Source organism: Haliotis cracherodii, unplaced genomic scaffold (assembly GCF_022045235.1).
Source record: "Haliotis cracherodii isolate W230 unplaced genomic scaffold, xgHalCrac1.p SCAF_28, whole genome shotgun sequence".
Taxonomy (NCBI): domain Eukaryota; kingdom Metazoa; phylum Mollusca; class Gastropoda; order Lepetellida; family Haliotidae; genus Haliotis; species Haliotis cracherodii.
This window is the reverse complement of record NW_027266284.1, coordinates 2,335,216-2,357,977: the sequence shown is the minus strand read 5'-3', so window position 1 is coordinate 2,357,977 and position 22,762 is coordinate 2,335,216. Positions and strand designations below refer to the sequence as shown.

The 22,762-nt window shown below is 41.2% G+C and overlaps 1 protein-coding gene across 4 annotated transcripts in view; it reads left to right on the top strand.

Annotated features, from left to right (window-relative positions):
- The window catches only part of LOC139473390 (inhibin beta B chain-like), a 50,855-nt gene that overhangs the window by 3,886 nt on the left and 24,207 nt on the right, over positions 1-22,762 (top strand). Inside the window, exon 1 of one of the 4 annotated variants that reach the window (XM_071255952.1) lies at positions 10,868-10,971. The exons of 2 other annotated variants lie outside the window; for them this stretch is intronic. The gene's annotated coding sequence lies outside the window, so the exon portion shown is untranslated. Of the gene's footprint in view, positions 1-10,867; positions 10,972-22,762 lie in introns of those variants that run through there. One more of the 4 variants, XM_071255949.1, reaches the window with a different exon arrangement.

Below are 22,762 nucleotides of genomic sequence, written 5' to 3'. Positions count from 1 at the left end.
GCAAGGTGAGGCACACTGGGTTACATGAAAAACAAAGCACACGAAATGAAGCTGGAAGACACTTTTCCACAGATAAACATTTCTCGCTTTGCTTCCAGTTGTTTACGTCCCACCTACCTTTTAAACATTTTTCGAATCGGCAGCAACTTTGTAAGCCCAGCCTTGACCCGGCCCGGAATGAGAGGCACCAATCCCACTGCAAAATGTGTGTGTCTGTGGAATGTAACTAACTAGTGAGTGAGTATGCGTAGACCCACGGCCTTCAGTTCAACCTTAGATATGTGTACATTACGGTATAAGAAGAAATAACGCGAGCGCATGATTATATGTATACACCCCAACAGATTATCCCTACAGAACACAAATGTGTAGGGAGCATGTATGTTATGTTTTTTTTAATTGAGTGTGTAAATTTTCTCCTTCAAGTTGTCAGTTCACTGCATTCAAATTCTCTCCTGATGAAGGGGAGGGTGTTATGTGTAAGTATAATGTGAACCGCTTGTAAAAATGGATACTACTGTCGTGGCCTCATTTGAACAGCAGTCAACAGCCGAGAGTTGAACTTTACAGAATAGTTTTGTACTGGAACTAGAGTTATGTGCCCTTGTCATGTGAATAAACACGTCAGACTTTGTCTTTCCAGAAGTGTCTGATTGGGAAAGTTTCGAAAATTCAAAACGCTTAATTTCTCAATTTTTAGAGGGTTGGCTGTATGATAATCAGTGATATCTTAAATTCTTTTTGCTGGAGGGACACAATAATACTTTGGTAAAATACACTCTCTAAACCTGAATAGAATGTTCACTGGAGGAAAAAACGGTACTCGGATTCTACTATTGATATCATACAAAAAGGACACAATCTTAAATTTATGTTAATATTATACTGTCGATCCATTTCTATCATTGAAGTATGATTAGATGACTAAATTTAGCTAAAGCTTCAAGATAAATCATATTGTAAGTGCAATAAATATAATCTTAAATACATTTTTTTGTCTATAAATATTTGACCTTCGAGAAGATGTGATATTATTGTTCATCAATATATTTACAGCGTTTTACAAATTGGTCAATAAATAAATAAACATAGCCTACCCGTTGATGGAGCCAAACTTCTCCAAAACTACACTTATATAAGAAGCTTTAAACATCATAAACCTAGCACACAACCCACCCCAAAAGTGGCATGCATACGTAAGAATACCATTTGAATTTGGGCGAAACACTTGCATCTCAGTGAGTTATTATTCAGTGATTCAGTTATCAATTCACAAAACCTGTCATGAAATGTATCAACATCTGGGGATGGGGGGTACCCCATAACTGAGATCCATGTAATAAAATTGGCATGACTTTAATCGAAAAATATAAAGCTGTATACTTATGGGAAGTTTTTGAAAGGTAAAACATTTACATTGCAGTATTTGGATAATTTTCAAAGCTTGTGGCGCCAATGTTTTGGGGTAACTACCATGAACCAGAAGAGGATAAAACAACACCAAGATATTTAGAGATAGATACTATTTCTAGATAAACAATATTGTCCGTAAACAAACCATTTTAGAACTTAATTTGCAAGTGTTCATTCTGGCCTCATTGCGTTACGCCTTGATAGTAAGCCTTCAATTAGAAAAAGTAAAATCAAACTTGCTGCGGAACGGGTTTTTTTCAGAGAAAAAGTTAAAACTAACCCCCTAAAAAAGAAAAGAAAAGAAAAGAAAATAGGAGAAAATAGACAGAGAGAATTTCAAAAAGAAAGAGGTGAGGATTGCATTAAGACATAGAGGAGAGTGATTGAGGTGGAACGGTTTTCACCACAATTTGGTTTATTAAAGATTTCGAAAGCCGGTAATGAATTTAAGCCACAGTACTACTTTGGCTTGTCAGTTTGGTGTTGGAGAGTGTTCACTCGACTATTATTATGAGGATGTACTGCTTTGACACTGAGAAGAAGTTGGAGTAAGACTTTCCTTTTTTTGTTGTTTGCAGCTTTGGAGTCAGTTCAGGAATCATTAGGGTTCAATCCCTATGATATTGTCTTTGGTCACAATGGTTCAGGGGCCACTTAAGCACTTGAACGTGAAATGGCTTAATGTATCCAACTATGAAAGGCAACTGTGACAAACATTTCAAATATTAAAATTTCAGTCCCGGCGATAGGGTTTTAGTCTTGTTACCCGTCCTGAATCAACCTTTGTGGGCTAGATACTATGGTCCTTAAGTGATTGATAAAACATAAACGGTTGTGTCATTTGACAATGAGAAAGACATGTCGTGACAGGTGAAACCAAAAGTACTGCTGGTGTCTCTCCCGTTGAATCTGTATCAATTGAGTGCATTTCTGAATGTACCAAAGGGCTTTGGAAGTTTGATTATTTCTATTAATTCTAATATTAATTCATATTAATATTAAGTATGTCCATTTGTTTCTGGGTGTACATGGTCGTACCGACCTAGCTACACATGACATAGCTGTAGGTTACGTTTTGCCTCTGAAACAGTATCATAGGAGCCCACTAAAGCTGGAGTATCACCGAAAAGACTTCAAGTATGTGTTGGAAGAGAAGAGTGTGGAGAAATGTGCTGACAATGACTTCCCCTCTCACTCTCTCTCGAGGGACAGACCAGCACCCACAAGCCTGACTCCCATCAGCCCTGACCCCTACCAGCCCTAGAAGACAGACACAGACCTAGTACAACTACCAAATAGGATGGTCTAGAAATTTTTAGGTCCCCACAACTAACTTTCTCATTTAGTAATATGTGGGGTTTAATAAGTAAACTTATTAATCCTGACTTTATCCAGTTCATCAAATCAACAAACATTATTCTCCTTGCTGAAACTAAATTGGATGACTGTGACACGATCAACTATTCAGCCAACACAAAGAACAGATCAACTAACACAAGACCAGGGGGATTAGCAATCTTAGTGGAGAATACCATCAACAAATATGTTCCACCCATCTCAACCAACAGTGACTGTTTACTTCTAGTCAAGATATCATCTGAGATACTGCTATCTGAGTGTGATTTAGTACTTGGTGTTGTATACATCCCCCATGGGGGATCACCCTATTATAATCATGTGCGTTTCAATAATATTGAAGCTGAGATATGTAAATATGATTCTGATATTGTTAAGTTGAATGGTTTTAATGCCAGAACAAGAAATATGTGTGACTGTACTTGTATGGAAAGAACACTATCTGTTCACTTAAATATTCAAGAAGACTTAGTTGGAGAATTAAATGTGTCAGAAGACATCTCATCATTAGGTACAGACATCCAAAGACACTCACAAGATAGTGGGAAAGCTAATAATCATTGGTTATAAGCTTTTAGAATCATGTAAAAACACCCACTTGTTCATCATCAACAATCTCTGATACATATTGGCAATCTTGGAAAGTGGATATTTCAAATTCTAGTAAATGCTTCTCATTTCGTATTTTTTTTAAATCGCCAATATACTTCATATAACATATTCAATAAACATCCCTCCCCACTTATCCGTTAAACTGACGTCGCGTGGAATAAAACTCCGTTGAATGAACGTTTAGGCAAGTTGTGATAGTTTTGACATTGGAGATGAATTCCACTACATCTTCAAATGTAAATATTCCAATGAACAAAAGGACATGAACATGCCAAAACATATTTCGAAAAGACCTACTATGTTACAACTTAAGCAGTAATTTAACTGTCATAAGATATCTGTCCAAAAGAAACTATGTAAATTTGTTAACATTATAATGACAATTATAAAAAAGGTCTGGTAAAACCTCTGTCCAGTGCAATGTAAAATACGGTTTGTACCTCATATGCCGATGCACTCGGCCTGAGAAAAAAATAAAGTGTTGTTCTGGAGAACATCATCAAAGCAAATGACAGGGAGCGGGGTATCACAGTACCCGAGCTCACCTCCCGATGTTGCACTTTTTGCACTTGTAACGGGTGATTTGGTTAAAAAAAAGCTGACTCGTACCCATGCCAAGATTTGCTGAAATTGTCATGCTAAGTTTGTAAGTTTAACATTTTTGCATTTGAACGTGCAAAAAGTTTTGCTTTTCTACACCAGATGTGTGACATGTGTGCAGTACATGGGGACACCTGCAAACAGTCAACCAATCGCCAACCAGTAGATCCACTTTAGGTTAAATGGTGACGTTTATATGAACTTCACGTGATATACTTCATTATGTTTTTACACGCCCTATCTTCACTATTTTAAGAAACGATTCGTTTTTCTATTTGAAAGGTTACAGTTTAGATTCCATGCTTTATGGAAATGATACACAATCCGTCAATGTAGATATTTTGAATTCGGTCCATATGTACACTTTGGTGTGGTTGATAGAAAGGTGTTTAATTATTTTTAATTATTAAGAAAAAGGCATTAACTATCTAATACTTAGTACTTGTCTTAAAGTATGAATTAAATTTTAAGTTATTGCAAAACGTACATATGGACCGAATTCAAAATATCTAAATTGACGGATTGTGTATCATTTCCATATATATATAGCCTGCAACCTCGGGGTACCGCAAACCTTTATGATAAACCGTGTTCTCTATTTCAGATGTCATTTATTTTATCTAACAATGCATATTTTACTGATTTAATTTCATTATTTACAGTAGTAGCTCCGAGTAAAACCGGGTCTCGCGCTCAGTTTGACAAGGGACAGAACTCCATCGTATCGCGGTACAGAGAAAAGTTGTGTATGGAGGTCCGAATTGGACAAAAAGAGGACATAATTCTACCAACCACTTACTATGACCGTGCAGGACATCAGTGATTTGTCCAGACAAGTGCAAATACAGTACAAGTAAAATTCTAAATTTGTTATTAGTAATAGGTATTCAATGCATATTTACCGAAAAGTAAGAGGAAAATATTTTAAAAATCAACAACAAACTATCAGAAATGATATTCTAAGATTGTTTTAAAAAAGATTGGATTACAATGGATCACCAACATGTGTCAATATTACTTGATAAATACAATTTTGTTTCTATTACTTTGTCATGGAGCGGCATTTACATAAGTCAGATGATCAGCTTCACGTGAATGAGTACAACGTTGAGATGCAGCATGCTGTGGCATCGCTGTCTACGGCTCTTACGGCGGAGACCCTTATAATAACTAACCTATTATGTGTCAGTATGTCCTGGCATCCAGACTGAGCCTTTTTGTAAAAATAAAGATCAAACAGCAACGTCACAGAGAAGAATGCATGCCAACTGTATCACCTTGAAGCTTGCCGACTGTATCACCGTGATGTTTGCCGACTGTATGACCTTGAAGCTTGCCGACTGTATCACCGTGATGTTTGCCGACTGTATCACCTTGAAGCTTGCCGACTGTATCACCGTGATGCTTGCCGACTGTATCACATTGAAGCTTGCCGACTGTATCACCGTGATGCTTGCCGACTGTATCACCGTGATGCTTGCCGGCTGTATCACCGTGATGCTTGCCGACTGTATCACCTTGATGCTTGCCGACTGTATCACCTTGAAGCTTGCCGACTGTATCAACGTGAAGCTTGCCGACTGTATCACCGTGATGCTTGCCGACTGTATCACCGTGATGCTTGCCGACTGTATCACCGTGATGCTTGCCGACTGTATCACCGTGATGTTTGCCGACTGTATCACCGTGATGTTTGCCGACTGTATCATCTTGATGCTTGCCGACTGTATCACCGTGATGCTTGCCGACTGTATCACCTTGAAGCTTGCCGACTGTATCACCGTGATGCTTGCCGACTCTATCACCGTGATGCTTGCCGACTGTATCACCGTGATGTTTGCCGACTGTATCACCTTGATGCTTGCCGACTGTATCACCGTGATGCTTGCCGACTGTATCACCGTGATGCTTGCCGACTGTATCATCGTGATGCTTGCCGACTGTATCACCGTGATGCTTGCCGACTGTATCACCTTGATGCTTGCCGACTGTATCACCGTGATGCTTGCCGACTGTATCACCGTGATGCTTGCCCACTGTATCACCGTGATGCTTGCCGACTGTATCACCGTGATGCTTGCCGACTGTATCACCCTGATGCTTGCCGACTGTATCACCGTGATGCTTGCCGACTGTATCACCGTGATGCTTGACGACTGTATCACCGTGATGCTTGCCGACTGTGTCACCTTGAAGCTTGCCGACTGTATCACCGTGATGCTTGCCGACTGTATCACCGTGATGCTTGCTGACTGTATCACCGTGATGCTTGCCGACTGTATCACCGTGATGCTTGCTGACTGTATCACCGTGATGCTTGCTGACTGTATCACCGTGATGCTTGCCGACTGTATCACCGTAATGCTTGCCGACTGTGTCACCTTGAAGCTTGCCGACTGTATCACCGTGATGCTTGCCGACTGTATCACATTGATGCTTGCCGACTGTATCACCGTGATGCTTGCCGACTGTATCACCTTGAAGCTTGCCGACTGTATCACCGTGATGCTTGCCGACTGTATCACCGTGATGCTTGCCGACTGTATCACCGTGAAGCTTGCCGACTGTATCACCTTGAAGCTTGCCCACTGTATCACCGTGATGCTTGCCGACTGTATCACCTTGAAGCTTGCCGACTGTATCACCTTGAAGCTTGCCGACTGTATCACCTTGAAGCTTGCCGACTGTATCACCGTGATGCTTGCCGACTGTATCACCGTGATGCTTGCCGACTGTATCACCTTGAAGCTTGCCGACTGTATCACCTTGAAGCTTGCCCACTGTATCACCTTGATGCTTGCCGACTGTATCACCTTGAAGCTTGCTGACTGTATTACCGTGATGCTTGCCGACTGTATCACCGTGATGCTTGCCGACTGTATCACCGTGATGCTTGCCGACTGTATCACATTGAAGCTTGCCGACTGTATCACCGTGATGCTTGCCGACTGTATCACCGTGATGCTTGCCGACTGTGTCACCGTGATGCTTGCCGACTGTATCACCGTGATGCTTGCCGACTGTGTCACCGTGATGCTTGCCGACTGTATCACCGTGATGCTTGCCGACTGTGTCACCTTGAAGCTTGCCGACTGTATCACCGTGATGCTTGCCGACTGTATCACCGTGATGCTTGCCCACTGTATCACCGTGATGCTTGCCGACTGTATCACCGTGATGCTTGCCGACTGTATCACCCTGATGCTTGCCGACTGTATCACCGTGATGCTTGCCGACTGTATCACCGTGATGCTTGACGACTGTATCACCGTGATGCTTGCCGACTGTGTCACCTTGAAGCTTGCCGACTGTATCACCGTGATGCTTGCCGACTGTATCACCGTGATGCTTGCTGACTGTATCACCGTGATGCTTGCCGACTGTATCACCGTGATGCTTGCCGACTGTATCACCGTGATGCTTGCCGACTGTGTCACCTTGAAGCTTGCCGACTGTATCACCGTGATGCTTGCCGACTGTATCACATTGATGCTTGCCGACTGTATCACCGTGATGCTTGCCGACTGTATCACCTTGAAGCTTGCCGACTGTATCACCGTGATGCTTGCCGACTGTATCACCGTGATGCTTGCCGACTGTATCACCGTGAAGCTTGCCGACTGTATCACCTTGAAGCTTGCCGACTGTATCACCGTGATGCTTGCCGACTGTATCACCTTGAAGCTTGCCGACTGTATCACCTTGAAGCTTGCCGACTGTATCACCTTGAAGCTTGCCGACTGTATCACCGTGATGCTTGCCGACTGTATCACCGTGATGCTTGCCGACTGTATCACCGTGAAGCTTGCCGACTGTATCACCTTGAAGCTTGCCCACTGTATCACCTTGATGCTTGCCGACTGTATCACCGTGATGCTTGCCGACTGTATCACCGTGAAGCTTGCCGACTGTATCACCTTGAAGCTTGCCCACTGTATCACCGTGATGCTTGCCGACTGTATCACCGTGATGCTTGCCGACTGTATCACCGTGATGCTTGCCGACTGTATCACCGTGATGCTTGCCGACTGTGTCACCTTGAAGCTTGCCGACTGTATCACCGTGATGCTTGTCAACTATATCACCGTGAAGTTTGCCGACTGTATCGACGTGATGCTTGCCGACTGTGTCGCCTTGAAGCGTGCCGACTGTGTCACCTTGAAGCTTGCCGGCTGTATCACCTTGAAGTTTGCCTACTGTATCACCGTGAAGCTTGCCGGCTGTATCACCATGAAGTTTGCCGACTGTATCACCGTGAAGCTTGCCGGCTGTATCACCATGAAGTTTGCAGACTGTGTATCCTTGAACTGTGTCAAATTGAAGTTTGCAGACTGTATTACTTTGAAGTTCGCCGACTAGGTTTGCTGTGTCAACTTGAAGTTTGCCGACTGTGTCACCGTGAAGTTTGCAGACTGTGTTACCGTGAAGTTTGCCGACTGTGTCGCCTTGAAGCTTGCCAACTGTATCACAGTGAAGTTTGTCTACCGTGTCACATTGAAGTTTGCCGACCGTGTCACCGTGAAGTTTGCCGACCGTGTCACCTTGAAGTTTGCCAACTGTATCACCTTGAAGCTTGCCGACCGTGTCACCTTGAAGTTTGCCGACCGTGTCACCTTGAAGCGTGCCGACCGTGTCACCTTGAAGCGTGCCGACCATATCATCTTGAAGCTTGCCAACTGTATCACCTTGAAGCTTGCCGACCGTGTCACCTTGAAGTTTGCTTACTAAATTAAAATTTTGGTAACTGTGTCAAGTTGAAGTTTGCAGACTGTATCACTTTAAAGTTTACCGACTGTATCCCCTTGAAGTTTGCAGACTGTGCCACTTTGAAACTTGCCGATTGAATCACCTAGACGTTTTCCGAGTGTATCACTTTGAAGTTTTCCGACAAACGTTGCTTTGTGTCACCTTAGGGTATGCCAATTGTCTCATTTTTAAGTGACGACAGGAACACAAGAAACACACAGTTAAGGAAATTGGTAACGTTGTGACTATTGTGGACACCAGAGACACTCTGCTTGTGTCACGTGCAACAATTAACGTTCATTCTGAAGAATTTTAGCACAATTCTCACAGATTAGTACATCTTACCATATATATCAATTTTAAACACAGAAACAAAAAAAACCCCAAAGAAAACAATAAAAAACAGTAGTATATGTGATAACGCAGACTGGCATATAGCGTAAGAGAAGTGTACTTGATTTAGTTTAAAGTGATAAGGGTAACATGCAGGATTCCTTGAGGTCCATACGCTGAAAGTGAGTTTATCTTTTAACGGGATGTTAATGGGTTATTAGAGTCAAAAACTTTGTTGAAGTGCTGGAGCATATGGGATTTCTCTTTTATGTGGTGGAGGTACGACTGTACAGCAGCACTTGAGAGAGGGTGGTATTCCTTGTTCAGCTAAACAGAAACCACTGCTGTGCCTGTGTATTCCAAGAATGCCATAGGATCAGTGTATTATCGCAAACCACAAAAAAACGCTCTTATAATGCTGTTCACTCTACACTATTGAATAAAAGCGACAAAACCATTTTCATATTCACAAGAAATCTCTCCTAAAAGCTGAGTCAACTATACGATTCCGGCTATAGCATGAGCATTTGTTTATGAATCACTATCACATAGTGATGACACCAGGTGTTCGCGAAAGGTGAGAGTACCCTGCCTCACCGGTGGCGTCTGTCACAAACACATTAACTTAAACCATGGTACCAGATTCCGTCAGATAATCCATTATGGCGAATTAAACGTCCTGCCAATCTGCCAATTTAGATATTTTGAATTGCGTCCATATGTACATTGTTCGTTCTGGTAGATTTGCACTAAAGTAATTATACCTTAAAATTTAATTCATACTTTAAGATAAGTACTAAGTATTATATAGATAATGACTTGTTTTTCCTAAAAATTGAACATATTTCCATCAACTGCACCAAACTGTTGACCACTCGGTTTTGTTCTGTTTTAATGTATTATGGCCAAACATGTATCATTATTACTTGATATTAAATTAAATGTTGTTTCTATTACTTTGTACTGGAGCGGTATTGACAAACGTCAGATGGCTTTTTTACCAAACCAGATTAATTTATAAAAACAATATGTTTAAATCAAGTCAAAATAGGAAATTGCATAGGACATCATTTTGTAACTGACGCGTCAAGTTTGGAAATGTCTCCGTTTGTACCATAACACTGACGGGTGACAGGTCAAAATTCGGAAGAAATATTGGATCGATGTGTCATACATTGTTATTGTGCATTTGTTAAGGCAAAGTGACATGTGTTAGGTGTTGAGGGTGTCTGTGGTGAAAAGACTTGGCATTTACGTTCCTATTACAATATTATTGCATTCCAATTTTATTTGTTTTGGGAAGGTCGCGAAAGCCTTACAAACAAGGATTTGCTCAGGAGAAATCATCGCTTTCGGTTTGTTGCATTTGTTGCATTACATCATCATGACGTCATAGAATAACTTTCATGATTTCATCACGTATTATTCAGCATCGCTCAAATATTACGCTATACGTATTTGTTATATATTACATACTTCGAGAAATGTTTTGATAAATATTTAATGTTCAACATCGTTCCATTAGAATACGACTGTTTACAACAACATGACCTTCGCGGGAACAGTTAGAAATGCCAGCCTTCAGAGGGGGAAGCCAGGGTTCTGGTTTAACTGCATTACTGCCAAGCCAGGTTCGTCCCATGGGAAATTGTACCCATTTCCGGAGGGCGAACCTCCACATCGCAATATTTCTTTGGTCGCTTGGCAAAAGGGGGCGACCTCATTTTCTGCAAAAACGAGAACATAATTCCACGTAATTCAGAGGAATGGTTCGGCTATTATGTTCTCGCTATGACGTAACAGAGGCAATGGTTGCTTTGCAAAAAATGGTCTCTCTGGGTGCCGGATCCCGCGGGGTGAGGGAGCACCGATCAGGCTGTCCGATTAGACGCCCAACATCAGCTCACACCGGTAGAGTATTTTCTTTTCGTATATGCAAACGCTTCTTCTCAAACCATGTGCAGCACTGGAAATATTTTCACACATACTGTTGTAAGTGTTGTACGTTTTCAGCGTGTTGTCGATATACAATATCTGGAAGCGATTGCCACAAATATCTTGTTCTTTTAGTCATGAAGGAAGACATTCCTGAACCATTACACTGTCAGATCTCGTTCGCATTTTCTCAGAATACAAGTTGCACAAATGCTTCTTTACCCGGTGTTATGTTTTGTTACAATAGGTACATAATATTAAATATACTGTTACAGTTTTTCCTCGTCTCACAACCATCAGGTGCATATGCCTGTAGTGCACTTTATGAACTCTCTGAATGCGAAATTCTATGAAGAGGTTGCATGATAATACTATTGTCTGTATGTATACATGAATCAAAAACGTAATGGTAACAAAATAAGGTCATGTACCATTAAGTAAACGTAGAGAGCAAATGTGTTTAGATATGTTTAGTTGTTGCAAAGGCTTCATACCGTGCAGACTTATCCGACATTACCGTAACGACAGCTTTCAAGGACTTGCATATTTTGGTCCACCCTCTCTTTTTATGATGCTTCTCTTCAAATAATGGTACACCGTCAATTGTTATAACGATTCACTTCATATCTTGATCCACCGTCTGTTTTTTTAAATGCTCCAGTTCACAAAATGGTCCACCATCAATTGTTATTATGTTTCTCTTCATATCGTGGTCGAACCGCCAGGTTTTGCAATGCTTCGCGTCATATCATATTGAATGTTAATGCTAATTTTACTAAACTTGTAATTTAGATGTCTTGAAATCCATACATTCATACTTCATTCCCGAAGAACTAACGTGATACTATACATCATGGTCTACAATCAGTTGTTATAAATACTGCCCTTCATGTTATGTTTGATCGCCAGTTGTTGCCATGTTTCCCTTAATATCATTTCCACCGTCAGTTGCTGAATTCATATAGTTGTTTCCCTTCATACGTTGGCCCCTCGTCAGTTGTTGCCATGTTTTCCTTAATTTCATGGTCCACCGTCAGTTGTTGCAATGTTTCCCTCCATACCATGGACCACCGTCAGTTGTTGCAATGTTTCCCTTCATACGTTGGCCCACCGTCAGTTGTTGCAATGTTTCCCTTCATACGTTGGCCCACCATCAGTTGTAGCAATGTTTCCCTTCACATTATGGTCCACCGTCAGCTGTAGCAATGTTTCCCTTCATATTATGGTCCACCGTCAGTTGTTGCAATGTTTCCCTTCATGCCATGGCCCACCGTCAGTTGTTGCAATGTTTCCCTTCATATTATGGTCAACCTTCAGTTGTTGCAATGTTTCCCTTCATACCATGTCGTCAGTTGTTGCAATGTTTCCCTTCATACCATAGTCCACCGTCAGTTGTTGCAATGTTTCCCTTCATACCATGGTCCACCGTCAGTTGTTGCAATGTTTCCCTTCATACGTTGGCCCACCGTCAGTTGTTGCAATGTTTCCCTTCATACGTTGGCCCACCGTCAGTTGTTGCAATGTTTCCCTTCATACCATGGTCCACCGTTAGGTGTTGCAATGATTCCCTTCATACCATGGCCCACCGTCACTTGTAGCAATGTTTCCCTTCATACCATGGCCCACCGTCACTTGTAGCAATGTTTCCCTTAATGCCATGGTCCACCGTCAGTTGTTTCAATGTTTCCCTTCATACCATGGTCCACCGTCAGTTGTTGCAATGTTTCCCTTCATATCATGGTCCACCGTTAGGTGTTGCAATGTTTCCCTTCATACCATGGTCCACCGTCAGTTGTAGCAATGTTTCCCTTAATGCCATGGTCCACCGTCAGTTGTTGCAATGTTTCCCTTCATATTATGGTCCACCGTTAGGTGTTGCAATGTTTCCCTTCATACCATGGCCCACCGTCAGTTGTTGCAATGTTTCCCTTCATACGTTGGCCCACCGTCAGTTGTTGCAATGTTTCCCTTCATACGTTGGCCCACCGTCAGTTGTTGCAATGTTTCCCTTCATACGTTGGCCCACCGTCAGTTGTTTCAATGTTTCCCTTCATATCATGGTCCACCGTTAGGTGTTGCAATGTTTCCCTTCATACCATGGTCCACCGTTAGTTGTTGCAATGTTTCCATTCATGCCATGGTCCACCGTCAGTTGTTGCAATGTTTCCCTTCATACGTTGGTCCACCGTCAGTTGTTGCAATGTTTCCCTTCATACCATGGCCCACCGTCAGTTGTTGCAATGTTTCCCTTCATATTATGGTCCACCGTCAGCTGTAGCAATGTTTCCCTTCATACCACGGTCCACCGTCAGTTGTTGCAATGATTCCCTTCATACCATGGCCCACCGTCAGTTGTTGCAATGTTTCCCTTTATACCATGGTCCACCGTCAGTTGTTGCAATGTTTCCCTTCATACCATGGTCCACCGTCAGTTGTTGCAATGTTTCCCTTCATATTATAGTCCACGTCAGTTGGTGCAATGACCTCACTTCTCGTTTAGACAAATAATAAATATTGGACAAGATTGATATTTCAAACTATTAATCCTAATTTGAAACATGTTCATGATTATCAAGTGTCCTTGGCGGATAAAGGTACTGAATGCTTTTCTTTTCATGTAAAACAATAATTATCATCATATGGTTTTGGTTCTGTCTGGTGTAATCAAGATGTTCCAAATGTAAATAAGTTTATTGGTTGTTTTAAGCAAATATTTATAGATATAGATCAGCAAACTTGGTTCAGTAAATTAATAACATTTTCCAAACTTACAATGCATTCACAAATTAAACCATACATTGTATAAGAGAGATATTTAACATCCATACCTGTTAGAGTATATCAATTTGCTCTTAGTTCTTTCCATTGTTCTAGCCATAACCTTATGCTTGAAGAAGGTAGAAAAATTGGTCTTTCTAGAGATCAATGCTTATGTCCATTTTGTGTAGTCCGTGTAATTGAAACTGAGTATCATTTCTGCATTGAATGTCAATTTTACTCAGATCTGCGAAATAGTCTTATACCTAAGTATTACCATTCACAACCTTCATTTGATACATTTTGCACTCTTATGTCTTACAAAAATGAGCATGTTATTTTATAAGTTAGTTATATATATTTTTCTTGCTTTTAAGAAACGACAACAGTTTTTCAAATGTATGGATTGTTGTAATCCACTGTATCCATATTGTATAATAGGCCGGTGGCCTCTTTACTGAAATAAACTCACTCTCGTTTAGACATAATGATCATAAGAACTCTGACAAGGACCTATTCAAAATGGCCTGCTCAGGTTTCAGATATAAGGGTGCTTAAAGTCACTTTCGCCATCTTTTGGTGCTCGATATATTCATAATTCCTGATATACCTGACATACCTGGGTGAATCCATAAACTCTGTTTGTCATGCCTGTGTCTGATGAATACGCTTTGACTTTGCCGATGGCTGGTTAATAGGTTGTTTTGACAATGTCAATGGCGAATTAATATGCCAATGTCAGATTAATATTTTGGGGTAACAGAAGAATGCCTTGTGAATATGTTTATGCAACAGATAGTTTGTCTTTGCCGATATCTGATGAATATGCTTGTGTAACAGATTGTTTGGCTTTGCCGATGTCGGAGAAATAAGTTTGTGTAACAGACCGTTTGTCTTTGCGAATGTCTTATGAATATGTTTGTGCAACAGATAGTTTGTCTTTGCCGATGTCTGAGAAATAAGTTTGTGCAACAGACTGTTCGTCTTTGCCGATGTCCGAGAAATAGGTTTTGTGTAACAGATTGTTTGGCTTTGCCAATGTCCGATGAATAGGTTTGTGTAGCAGATGTTTTCTCTTAGCCGATGTCTGATGAATATCTTTGTGTAACAGACTGGTATAGGTAATTTAGTAGATAACAAAATTGTGTTATTTTCATTCTACAAATCAATGGGAGTTTTCCGTTAGTTGTCAGGCGTGGCTTCAATATAGCATGGCAATGGGTAGAATCACTCATAGGGGTGCAACGTAATGTATCATTTTACTCGCCAAAAACCCAGAATAACCATCATTTATTCAAATTTCTAATGTTTACTATTTATATAGTTTCTAATAATTAAAAATTAGAATAAATTCGAGAGAGACAGTTTTTGTCAACTTGAACTTATGGCCGGCAAAATATCAGAAATTGTACTATAATTGAGTACAATAAGTTATAAAACTTCGGTCGTAGGTATGTGCACATAAAGATCGTCCTTTTTCGCTAATTTTAGTCATCCAAAATTTGCAAGTACTAGAAAGAAAAAGATTTCCGATGAGCATGGTCCTCATCAAACCATGTCATTTGCCGGTGGAACAAAAAGGCCCTCAGCATACATAGTCCCTCAACCATAAGTGCAGTAAAGTGTCATCACCCTACATATTTGTCACAACCATCATCGATTCCGAGAATAGCATAGTACCTGGAAACTCCAGCGAGATCGTAAATATTTTGAGAGTTATGGTAATTACATCCATTCTCAGAAGCCACACCTTCTCCTTCAGGAACCATTGAGATTGCGCAAGGTTAGAACAAGACTATACCCTGTGTCGTTGAAAGACATCAAACGACTCCACCAACTTTAGCTAATGAATGGGTCTCCAAACAGCAAAAGACCACAGTATCGACAAACCAGAAACATGATGCAGGCCATAGGCACTTGTGCCCAAGCTCTGAGGAACGTCTGACGCAGTTCAGCTGCAATTGTCGGCCTTGATCGGACGTCATTTAGCCGTCTTTGAATCTCGCCCCACAGGTGCTCAATGGGATGATGCCATTCTGCTGGAGGAAGTCTCTTGTTGCTCTCGCAGTGTGGGCACAGGCGTTTTAATGCTGAAACTCGTGGTTGCGGCGTCGTGGCAAATGAGGTATGGCGTGTGGTCTCAAGACTTGATCAATGCACCGAGCTGCTGTGACACCATTACGTCTCCAAGGACCGATGTTCTGGAAGACCACAGGGCCGACCCTCTGTGCAAGACCAATTCCATCCCACACCATGATGCTCGGACAACCCCACAAGTCTCTCTCAACAACACAAGCATCCGAATTACGTTCCCTACGGCGTCGCCGGATTCGTTCTCTGTGATACAGCAACGGCTCTCGTCTGAGAAAAGGACTCTTCTCCACTGATGGTCACGCCAATGCTGGTGCTGTGTTGCCCACTGAAGACGGTCCCTGCGATGACGTGGTGTCAGAATGGGTCCTCGGTGCGGCTCGTCAATCGTCGACGCACGGTGTCCGCACTAATGTGTCGCTGGTGTGTCCCCATGGTTTGTCGAGCAGTTTCCGCAGAAGTAACATAGCGATCTTGAAGATGCTGTCGCACAATCTGACGATCCTGACGTCGGGTGGTGACCCTTGGTCTTCCACTACGTGGTTGGTCATCTGTAGTGTTGGTGGTCTTTTACCGTTGCTGGAGCCTGTATATGGTCCTTACGTGGACTTGAAATGCATTGGCTACTTGCCGGGCGGTTTGTCCAGCTTGCAATCGTCCAAGGGCTTGGTGTCGCTGATTTCTTGTCAATCTTGGCATGTGGTAGCAATTCAATAACGAATGAATGTTATCCGATCTGGGTGGATTTTTACAGGGCAAGAAATGGGGGAACGCATGTTCATTTCAATTTGCGTGGAACTCACGTGCATCGGATTACAATGGCCGTTGTCGTGATGCGTTTGGGCGATCGGTTATATTGTCATCTGCCTTGTTTTTCATCATCAAATTTCATTTTTCCGGACAAGGTAATGTTGAATTTTCGAAACTTTGAAAAAAATACCCAGACATTTAAAAGACAACTTTACATGCAATGTAACTTGGGGTGATGTTTCTTTTGCGGTTCAGTATATTATGAATCCTGTCGAAGCGTATGCCAATAGAGAATACGAACCTCTTGAATGTCTTTCAGGGTAGGTTTGGTCAATGCGTGACATTGTCTTTCATGGAATGCACGAATTGAAAAAGACGAAACAGAATTAGATTAAACCCATTCTGTCCCAGCCAGCTGTTATCCAAAGTCTGTTGTACATGAAACAGAAATAGCACCTCTATTACAGTATCAGCATCACCACAGTAATGTTTTGATAACATAAATTAGTATAAGTGAAATATAAAATAATGCCACATATTAGGCTGGTACGTTAACTGATGAAGAAATATAACATGAATAAACATGCATCAGTACTATCAATGCTTGTCTTGACTCTAAAAACTTGGGATATGTCCATTCCCTTTTCCTACTGAATTACAAAGCTCTACGATAATCCGTACAAAGGGAGATATATTGCAGAGTCCAACAAATGTACCACTAAATCCCTGTCTTAAGGATTAACCACAATCCATAAACCAGTAAAACCGCCTCATATATTTCATATTCAGACATATTCAGATTCAGATACAAGCGAACGACCGCCTCTGTGGTCTAGTGGTAGAGCTTCCGCCCGGAAAGTGGAAGGTCCGGCTTCGATCCCCGGCCGCGTCATATCAAAAGACATTAAAAGATGGTAGTTTTTGTTACGCTACCTGGCACTCGGCATTGAGGGGCTGAAACAAGGACTGGTCGGCTCGGTGTCAGTATACTGTGTCTGAGTGGGGTATTCATGTTAAACTGCGGCATGGTATCTAAGTGGGCTAGCTATGAGTCCGGACTAGTACAAGAAGTCACACACACACACACACACACACACACACGCGCGCGCGCGCGCGCATGCACGTCGCTATATAAGTGCGATAATCCTGGACGCGATGTTAAACCCCATTTCACCTCACCTTTTATTTCGAGCAATACTCCAGCAGTTCGAGTCTTTGATTATATTTCACTACTTTTTATGGCGGAAGGACATTTCAGAATTTGACGTGTCAGTAACAAAAATATTGTCAGATGCAATTCCCTATTTTGACCAGAATCTTATGTTCAGATTTAGGTAAAGGTCTGCGTGAATATTCAATATTCACGCTTTAACCACCAGGCTACCCGACCGCCCCGAACATAAAATGACATTACATGAGCCGTGATATAAGTGCACTCTCGTTTGGACAAATCAAACGTGGTAAGAAGTGAGGACATGGCTCTAGTCTCACGAAATAGAAATGAAACTGTATGTAACATATATTTACATGACTAAAACCGAAGACCAATATTTATAAACACTATTTGATGAAGAAAAGTACATACAGAATTATGTTTTTCATGATAGCACATGGCCGATATAGACTATATGATCGATGTGAAATGTTACTATTCAAAGAGAACTACTAAATATTCATGCGGGAAATTAAAGCATCAGTTTTAATATTCTTTTCAAAAGATAACTTATTTTAAGAGTGGCTTAAGTCTTGTTATTTCAACAATGTGAAATATTATCTGAAATCTCTGTTCCGTATCGTTGAGTTGTTGTCCACTTGCCAGGAGGGTGGGCTGCAGGGAAGGGAAGGGAAGGCGATGTGAAGCTGTCTGCACAAATCATGCCGAGATGATGACTCTTCACGTATATGTCATACTCTATCAGAATGTTTTCAATACCTGCGTCTTGACTCATAAATGCCATGGTAGTGTGAAAGTCTCCAAGTTGAACAATGTTCTCTACATCAACACCGCATTCTGCCATCGAATATGCATAAACAGCCTGGTGTACAACATCAGAAGTGGCAACACTCTTTTTCAGAACAGGGTATATGGTAGGTATAATCTGTACGAGAGGTATAAATCACTGGCAAATAACAAATTTAACTCACTGCAGGAATGTCTGTATTCTGGTGGAGGGTATTGAATCGATCCAGCTTGGGAAAGAGATAAATCCTTTTTGATTACCTGCGAGCTTGTATAGACAAAATACCATGTCAATCAATGTTGCCTGGTGAAGAATGTCTTCACTGGAAACTTTTATTAGAGAAATGATCACAGTACATGTGGGACCTTTCTTCTGGGTCAGTATGGAATCTGAAATGTGCACAAAGGGTCGACAAACGGTTCTTTCTCTTGAATGATGGAATGTCTTCTATCTCCTTAAACAGTGGCCGTTGCTGAATTATGATCTAAAGATCTGTTGTGAGTTGTCACTTTTCCAGAGAACATCTGACCACAAGCATTGTTGTCCATCACTAGACTTCCATTCAATATTCCTAATAGTTTGGAAGAATTAGAAAAGGGGGCCTGAGCCCAATGACAAGGTGTCTACTTTTCTCCATTACTCGATAGGAACACAATATCTTATGCAATAGGGTTTTATTGGGGGTGTCAGATGAAGCTTGCAAAAATGTAGTCAACGTTATTAATCATCAGATGCACCGTAAAGTTATGCCAGAATTTTTTTCTGTGGGAGCTGATGAGATTCTTCACTCGGTGTGCTAGATGCTGGAGGCAATTTATCAGGACATGAATGTGACTGTATCTGGTTCTGCAACATTTGAGATGCCATGTACAAGTTCCTTACACATACATATTGGTATGTGTGATGTATTTAATAAAATATATGTAACATCACAGGAGTCATTGGACTCATCAAATTCTATGATGGAAATGTCAAATCTAAGACCTTCTATATTCTCACAGAAAACTAGTCCACATTCATTCATATTTCAGTTGAGGATATTCACTTTGATGCCTGGTTTTGAGCGGAGGGTTACTGTTTTATCACCATTTATTCCTTTAAGTTCTTGTAATGTCTTTGAAATTGGAAAACGGTTGCCGAAATAAAACGTCAATGAAACCACATTACTCTAAATACGTTTTTTTTCTTTGCAAGACTCGTTGTTCAAATGTCGACCAACTACAAAAGGGTGAAATATGTCCACTGACCTCCTGAACCTGCATAAAGCAGGTGGCAGATAGCAACTCGTATTCGTCAAAGTGCACTCTCGACGTTTCAGTTCGTTGAGGCAGAACTCATTTTTCGGCTTGAAAGCATTAGACTTTTCAATATAAGAAATTCAACCGTGACACTGAAAAATTCCTGATTCTGATTGGTAAAAAACTCTTGTAAATAAGACTTTGTTTGGTACAAAAACCGTAGGTATGAAAACATCCATCTGTCGACAGCCGACGATACATAAACAATGACTGCCGATAACCCATTAGAATATTGTATTCTTTCGATATCAGAGGTGGAGTGAGATGAGGTGAGGTGAAATTGGGTTTAATGTCGCGTCCAAGATTATTGCACTAATAACGTGATGTGCATGCAGGTGTGTGTGTGGCTGCTTGTACTAGTCCGGACTGATGCCGTAGTGCTAGCTCACTAAGATACCATGTCGCGGTTTAACATGAATATCCCACTCAGACACAGTATACTGACTACGAGCCGACCGGTCCTTGTTTATTCCCCTTAATGCCGAGCACCAGACAGAGTAACAACAAGTGCCATTTTTTAACGTCTTTTGATATGACGCGGCCGGGGGTCAAACCCCGGACCTTCCGCTCTGCGGGCGGACGCTCTACCACTAGACCACGGAAACCGTCTCGATATCAGAGCAAGAGTATATTACACACACACTTAAGTAAAACACACGCTTATCACTGTGTCAGGACCACATAACCACCAGTCAAAAAAATGAACGGTCTCTCTCGAGTTGTCATCTATAGCTACGTTCGGCCGTCACGCGGAAGATCCGACATGGGCACAATGTGTGAAGTCGATTTCTGGTGTCCCCCGCCATGACACTGCTGGAATATTGCTAAAACGGCGCAAAACCAAACTCACTCACTCACTCATCTGCAGGTAAAAACGGAGGTGATCGCCAAACTTCAAAGTGTTTTCAGCTGGCAATGGTTGTGCCAGTTGACACATTCCACCAGCTCGTCATCAGGTTAATGTTGAACATAACTACATATCCAGATTGTCTTCTGGATTCAAGAAACTGGTTAAGTCCTAGCAGTGCAAATGTGAAACATGTTATGATGAATTTAAAACATACACCTTTGGAGGGTTATTTGACAACTTCATTCGAAACACTTGAACTAGTCCGGACCATGACTATTTTCATCTTGACCGTTAGTAATATTTGTTAGATTTAGAACTACCTGTAACCTCTTTTTGAAATGTTCTAAGATAGCGGACCTTTGTACTCATGTGCAATTACGCGCATAAAGCTACTTTGGCGCTAGGTATCAAATTTATAAATATGATGTATGTAGTCTATAGTGGGACTACATAAAATTTACAAACACAGTAGGTTTACTTACTAAATGATTAAAGCTTAATGATTTGAAAGAACTTAGACCTGTCTAACATAAATATTAACGCGACAAAAGACATTTCCATAATCATACGAAATATATAGAACCCATGTACGATTCCGACTAGAAACCTTATAATCTGCATTTTTATAGCAGGTCTTACTAAAATTTGCACACAAAAACTGCACAAATACACAAATGTGAATACGATTAATTTAAACAACTATTTATAACCCACATCTCAATGGCTGGACACCAGTGAATGGTCTAGATTAAAAATGTCCACCTATTATTCAATCACACGCTTCAGTATATTGTTACAAATCATGTAAACCATTACGTCTCTTACCATTCTAACCAAAAACTTTATTACATACCCCACGCGTGTTCATCAGAATCATTTCCCATTCTGTTACTTTTCTTTGAACATTTGGGGCGGTCGGGTAGCCTAGTGGTTAAAGCGGTAGCTCGTCACGCCGAAGACCCGGATTCGATTGCCGATATGGGTACAATGTGTGAAGCCCATTTATGGTGTCCCCAGCAGTGATATGGCTGGAATATTGCTAAAAGCGGCGTAAAACCATACTCACTCACTCTTTGAACATTTACACCATAATGTGCTAGCCGGATATAAATTTCACTCGACTCGGGTAAATAAGAACCGTGCGTCACCTTAAACTACTGTCAAATGTACGACTACAACTTTGGTGTTCAAAGATGTCACTGTCAACCGTCTCCATTCATGAAATGTGACCTGTTGCTGGGGCTGGCATATTTGCAATATAAAGTTTGGCTTTTATAAGCTTGGCTGTGCTTCGAGATATGACATGTCATTGTTCACTCGGAGAAGTAACTCCTGTCAATAATGGTAGACTAGTAAACATAGCTATAATGTTTTTAAAACGTTTCTTTATTATTAAGTTTATTATTAAGTTTATTATTAAGTTTATTATTAAGTTTAAAACAAACAACAATTTAAAAATAAACTAGGAATATTGAATTGAATATGCAGAAATTAAAGAAAGTGTTATTTGAAAGCGGCGAAAAAAAGAAGTGTGTGCTCTCACAAAATCTACAATTCCATCACAGACAAACCCCAACGACCGCATCCCACCCCGTGTGCCCAGTGTTGTTCTCAAGCCGGCATTCACAGCATTCGACTCATCCTATTATAGGGCATTATACTTGTTATAAGAAACACGGAAAATGTCGCCTTGCCAAAACATAAATTCCTAGCATTTATTAGAAAGGCGTAATGCTCTCCTACATGAGAATCGTTGATATGATCGTCTTGAAGGGCTTTATCATTCAGACCTATACCTATATGTTCCTTCCCTGCTCCTTGCTCTCCGTCACTTCAGATCCTGCGGGGAGAAACCTACAGATTGGAACTATAATTACGTGTGCGTGCGTAAATGCTCGTGTTTGTTGTGGAGTAATGTAGGGTTAGAGCACTTCGACACAGTTCTCGCACTCTGGTAGCGTATGTTCCATATAGCTATCATTAACATTTCTACCCGTCAGTTTCATTCCGCTTATATTCCGTTAATCTGTCTCGGCGAGCGTGTGTATAATGGCCTGTGT